Source organism: Cyrtonyx montezumae, unplaced genomic scaffold (assembly GCF_038088225.1).
Source record: "Cyrtonyx montezumae isolate F1298 unplaced genomic scaffold, pur_monq_1.0 scaffold_3, whole genome shotgun sequence".
NCBI lineage: Eukaryota > Metazoa > Chordata > Aves > Galliformes > Odontophoridae > Cyrtonyx > Cyrtonyx montezumae.
Window position 1 is genome coordinate 7,654,921 of NW_027072034.1, and position 6,844 is coordinate 7,661,764.

Sequence of the window (6,844 nt, forward strand, 5' to 3'; positions counted from 1 at the left end):
TCCTAACTATAGTCAGCTTGAAATTAAGGGGAAATACAGGCCAGTTAGCCTCACCTCTGTGCCTGGGAAGATCATGGAGAAGATACTTTGCCATGTTAAGGCACATAGAAGATGGAGAGGTGACATTAAGACAGTAAGGATGGTTTCACCCAGAGCAGATCTGGCTTGACCAATCTAGTGACCTTCTATGATGGAATGATGTTATCTGTGGACAGGGGAAGGGCAACAAATGTTATCTACCTGGAATTCTTCAAAGCCTTTAACATGGTCCCTCACCACATCCAAATAGGAGAGGATGCTCTTCAACATCTTAATCAATGATATAGATGGTGGAATTGAGTGCACCCTCAACAAGTTTTTGGATGACAAGTTGAGTGGTGCAATCAATACACTGGAGGGAAAGGAAGCCATTCAGAGGGACCTGAACAGTCTGGAGAAGTGGTTTTGTGTGAACCTTGGTGAGGTTCAACAAGCCCAAGTGTAAGGTGCTGTACTTGGGCCAGGGCAATCCCAGGTATTTATACAGAACAGGGGAAGAAGTCCTGGAGCACAGCCATGCGGAGAAGGATTTTGGGGGGGGTCCTGGTGGACGAGAAGCTGAATATGAGCCAGCAGTGTGCACTTGCAGCCTGGAAGGCCAACTATATTCTGGTCTGCACTTAAAAAAGGGGTGGCCAGCAGGGAGATGGAGGTGATTGTCCCACCAACACTTGGCTCATGTGAGGCCCCATCTGGTGTACTGCGTCCAGGCCTGGGGCCTCCAGCACAAGACACAGTGCTTTTGGAACAGGCCCAGAGGAGGGTGACTGAGATGATCAGAGAGCTGGAACATCTCTCCTTTGAAGAAAGGTTGAAGGAACTGGGCTTGTTTAGCTAGGAGAAGGCTCTGGGGAGACCGTATTGTGGTCTTCCAGTACTTGAAGGGAATGTATCAACAGGAGGAGGAATGACTGTTTATACTGGTTGATAGCAACAGGACAAAGGGAAATGGTTTTAAACTAAGACAGGGGAGATTTAGTTTATCTGTTAGGAGGAAGTTTTTCACTCAGAGGGTCGTGATGCACTGGAACAGGTTGCCCAGAGAGGTTGTGGATGCCCCATCCTTGGAGGCTTCCAAGTCAAGGCTGGATATGGCTCTGGGCAGCCTGATCTAGTGGCTGGCGACCAGACCCATGGCAGGAGTGTTGAAACTAAATGATTTTTCAGGTCCTTTTCAACTGAAGCCATTCTATGATTCCATGATGCTATGATGCTATGATTCTATATATTCTATTCTATGATTCTATTATTCTATTATTAGTTATGTGTCTGGATGAGAGACACTGAGTTGAACTGAAAACTGGCTAAACAACCAGGCTGATAGTGTGGTGATCTATAGTGCAAAGTCCCATTTAACGTCTTTATTAATGTTCTTGATAATGGGGCAGAGGGCATTCTTAGTAGGTTTACACTTGACAGAAAACTGCAAGGAATGGCTGTTATGCTAGAGAGTTGGTAATTCAGAGGCATCAGGACAAGCTGAATAAGTGGATTGACATGAACCTCAAGAGCTCTGAAAAGTGCAATGTCCTTAACTTGGGGAGGAACACCAGTACATGGGAGACACTCATCTGGAAAGCAGTATGGCAGAAAATCAATGGAGGAGTTATGATGATAACCAAGATGAATATGAATATGACTAGTTCCTTTGTGTCTCAATCTAACTAATAGGAGGGGAAGGAGGTTCTTTTGGTACATGTGTACCTGACACAGACATTAAGACACAACAGGTCAAGTGTTAGCCTGACCAGTTTATTACAAATTCTAGTGTTTAGGGGAGATGGGGAAGGGAAAACTGGTGATAAAAAAGAGATAGGAAATAAAAGCAAGAAGTCTTGGTAGAAAGAAGAGAGAAAGTCACCACAAGGATTCCAATGTAGCTCGTAGTTAAGACACTGCTCTCCAGTAGCAATGGGTCGTTGGGCCATTGTAGATTGCGTTATTTGGTTGGTGACAACTTCTTCTTTCTAATCTTCTTAACAATAGTACAAACTTATTTGTAAGTCCAAAGTGGTCAAGTCAGCTCTTTTTGGAGTGACAGCTCCCTGCTTTTGGATCTCAGCAAGAATTTCTTTCTTCCCATCTTCCAGGCCTTGCCAGCAGATAAGAGGGAGCAGGGAGATGTCAAATTGTATCTTGTCTTCACAGGATACAATGGTGTAATCCCCAATCTCCCTTCCCAAGGCTAGATCTTTCACCAGTAAACACTCCCGAGCACTCTCTTTGAAAGGCAAACAGCTCCAAAGAAATGCTTTCGACTGTAAAACTGTCCACAAAGTGATGCCACGTGACACCCACCACTCCTCCTAGCTAAGTTAGAGTCCTATTGCAAAATGTACCTCAGAAAGCAAGCTTTGAGCCATGACAAAAAACAGTTGTTTTTCACACTCCAGGGACACTGTCGAGAGTTTGACCACACATTCAGTGAGTAATTATTTTTGAATATCGAATTTGAACTTCTCCTGACTCAGCTTTTAACCATTCTTTCATATCCTATCACTGGCAATGAGAGAAAGGGGATTAGCACCTCCGTCTATTCTTGTTCTTGTCAGGAAGTTGTAGGCAGTAAGAAGTTTGTTTCTGAATCTTCTCTAACCTGAGCAAACCAAGTATTCCTAGTTGCTCCTCTTAAGTTTTACACTCTAATCCTTTCACCATCTCTGTGGCCATTCTCTGAGTAGATTCTAATATTTATATATCCTTATCTAAGGAAGCCCAAAGGTGTGATCATAGCTAAGGTTTCTGTGACCTCTCTTCAGTGAAAATGAGCAGCTGGTAAAATGAAAGGAGCAGTAACAATTTGAAGTACTTTTGTTACTATTGATTTATGTCTTATTTGTTCAGGAGATCCAAGGAAAATACTTAAAATATAGAACTTTGCCTTGTTACATTCGTCTCTGCTAGGTTTCATTGCAAGGAATTGTGAGATTTATTTTGTTTGTCAATTTGCTTGGGTTTTTTTTGTTTTGTTTTTGCCCTTCAGTGGAAAATATTAATATAAATTTGTGAAAGATTTACAGATATATGAATAGTCTTAATATTTCATTCAAGATATATTTCTGAAAATAGGAAGGGAAAAAAAATAAAAACAAGAAAAGAACATATACTCTTTGTGAACACTTTCATGTTTCACATCTGTTACTCTATGAAAAGATGCTGTGAAACTCTCACTTATCACATACTGAAAGCCAGAATTATAATTTATATTGTTTTTTCAATTTTAAATCAATACATGTGGATTTATTCCCAAAAAATCCTCTTGTATTGGAACAAATACAGTAACATAAAATAACACAGGGATCCAAACAAATTCTGTTTGTTAAATCATTATATCAAAACTCTTCCTGTGATTTGTTCTTCTTTTTTTTGAAATATGCTCTGAGTTCGATCTGTCAGTGCTTGAAACTATCACATTTTAATTGAGGATTTCTTTCACTTTGCTTCCTTTCTCTGCCATGACCAAAACTCAGAAGTTTGGGACTTTCTTAGACCTGGATATAAATAACAAAGATCACTGACCTGCAGTCTGCTCTTCTCTCTTTATCAACATTTAATGGAAAGGAAAGAGGGAATGGGGAAATGCATGCTGTTAGCTATTATCTTTACAAATGACTTGCTAGCCTTTTATTTGTCTTCTCATGCTTCAAACACTCAAAGGACATTTTCAGAATTTCACTAGATGAAGGTTCAATCCTGAGATGACTTGACAAGCTGTATCTTCCTTAAGAGATTTTGACATGATATTAAGCCATAGTTACAAGCCAATACTTGAATGTTGAGCCCTGGGGAAATCTTTCAAAAGTGGAACACAACATTTACAGCAGGAGGCAGGTGTCTGCGCCACTGAAGCAAACAACAATATGATATATTTAGTATCGAAAATGGAAGCAGAACTACTGTCTCTTTACCACTGGGGACAATGGATGAGGTTGAATGAGAAAAAAGCATCTTTTTCAGCCCTGGAGAATTTTAATTTACTGACAGAATGAAATATAGTCTCATCACGGCAGGTGCAGCAAGTGCCAGGTGCTGTTCACAATATTGTCTTTGAATTTATGTGTTTTTGTAGCACCAAGAGGATGTGCAGCAGCTGCACTGGCCATGTGGAGAGAAAGCAAAGAGCTTTTAATTAGCAATAAGAGGGCTGTTAATTTCTTTTAGGAGTCGTCTTTGCTTTGCACTCATATCAGAATCTCAGCAGGAGCTCTGGGCAGATCCAAATATACAAAGAAAATCAAGTAAGCCATGTGTTACAGCAGATTTAACACAGAAGTGAAACAAAGGTCTGGCTTTCAACTAAGGAAACTCTCAGCAATTTTGATTGTCAAATTGAGAAATAAGATTCACAGTTTTGATAAAATGCAACAAGATTTTAAAATCTTGGTCAAATCCCTATACCAAGTGATGTGTAAACATGAATTTCAGAAAACACAGTACAAAATCCAGCAGTTCTATAATGGGATTCCTGCTGAAACCTAATATACAATTTGGGCTGAAGTAAACAATCGAAAATAAACACTGAGGTAAATCATAGTCTAAGACATTCTACAGAAGGCTAAGTCAGTGATACTAAACCACTGGAACAAATGTCATCTTTATCTTGGAGAACGAGTTTAACAAGTAAATCTGGCACCTAGTACTGTCATGATCAAGACTCTCTAGACAAAGCACTGACTACTGCCCACTGGAGAGAGTCAGAAGAAATTGCAATTACTTGAAATTTTGTCATTTCCAAAATACTAAAATGGTACACTTTTTCTCATTTACATTCATGCTGAAGGTTTAAAATAGCACCTAAGAGCCATGAGTGATGCACCCATCCTTAATTTAGGAACTTTCTCATCTGACTTTGGAAGACCTGAAATCTGAGGAGCTATTCCTTCTCCTACTGAAATAAATGGGAAAAAAAAATCACATAGATTAACTTTTAGGTGAAACCTTTCCTGTTCAAAAATTTTGACCAGAAAGGAAGATTGTTAGTGTTTTGTGTTGGAGCTAATTAGGTAGCTAATTAAGCTATTAAAATGTACAAGTATGTAATGTTTCCATAGAAAATCAATATATATTAAATGAAAACTGGAATTTGAAAGAATTTTTTTCCCCACTTTGATATTTGAGGGTGGAGAGAACATTTTTATTTCTATGAAAAAGTCAACATGAATAAAAATTAGAGATTTTGACAACAGAATACTTAGGAATATTATTTAGCTTTCTCTTGGAATATCATTTATAATATTCTCATATTCTAGAAGCTACTAATCAGCCCACAAATTGACTACTAAAATCTCATATTTACCTCTAGCATTTTATGCTACTTCACACTGTACAATATGTTATTGGATAGTGGCATAATAGAGTTATGAATATGTGAATACTTTAACATGAAACTTTTCCAGATAATTCAGTATGTTTACTACTTTGTAAATACTCAAGTACTTGATTCTCAAAATGTATGACTTCATACAGGACATCTATATTTAATATTTTCTCAGGTTCCATTCCTAAATGGGAATATCTGGTAGGTATGTGTAGTATAAAGGACTATTGCAATGCAGAAAGGTAAACATGTTCATGAGTTTTTGCAGAGTAAGGAGCTAAATATTAAATTCATGCAAATAAGAATGTTATATTAGGTCAGGACTGAAGCTTTCAATTTAATCTTTAATAATTCAGCAGCAATTAGCATGCTTAATTTATGGTGACACAAAAATGTAAGTGGAGAACAACTTATCCCCATGGACATCCTCACAAGATATGACAGCAGTTTAATAAATGACTTTGTCAAATCAAATGTCCATCTGTCTTCACATTCTTACCAGCACATAGTAACATGGAATTTAAATTTACCCTGTTTTTTATTATATGAAATTAATATGATTTCATTTATTGATTTTACAACTTTATTAAAGGTATATATATATATATATATATATATATATAGATCAGGATTAATTAGACAATCTTCTGATTTGATGTTTAAAACATGCTTTATATCATTAGTGAAAACAAGCAGAAGGTTACAAGTATAACCACTACATATTTTCATGTTGTCTTGAGACAGCAAGCTAGATATCATATTCTTCAATATTTATATAAATGGAAGAAATGAAACACAGATGTTTTTAACAAAACCAAATTTATTAGAGTTTATAATCAGGAAAGAGACCTTATTTAGCACCACCTACAATAGTAGGTGCATGTAATAACATCTACATATGGACCTGTTCTGAATAAGGATATGTCATGGTTTTATTCATATGATTGCTGCTTTAAGATGTTATGTTTAGGATTTTGTTCTTTGTTGGTGCTGAAAGAGTTTCCACCATGTCAAGTAGAAAAAATAGAGAGATTAAATTCACAGAAACCTGTTTGATTGTGTTATTCTATATCTTGTTATTAGTAAAGGCACTTGATTCATTTCTTGCTAGATGCTTTTATTTGACCATCTACAAATACGTTACATTCCATCTAAAGAGAATGAGTATTTTGAAAATTTGAAAACAAAGAGATGAACTGTGCATACATTCAGTGAGGAAGTCTGTGAATGTGAATAGACAGTAAAAGCACTACTGTAAGGTTTTATGATTTTTGTTATTGGTATTCCATATCATAACATCATGTAAGGCACTGGGAGTTAAAGAGTTAATGCTCCAAATCCATAGACTGATGAATTTCTGTGTACCTGGCTCTCAGAAGAGAACTACATACCCCAGAGAACTTTGCGCTCCCATTCTCAACCCAGAGGGAAAAATAAAACTGCACATGAGTCCCAAAACTTCCTCTTTTTGCTGTTCATCTCAGCAGT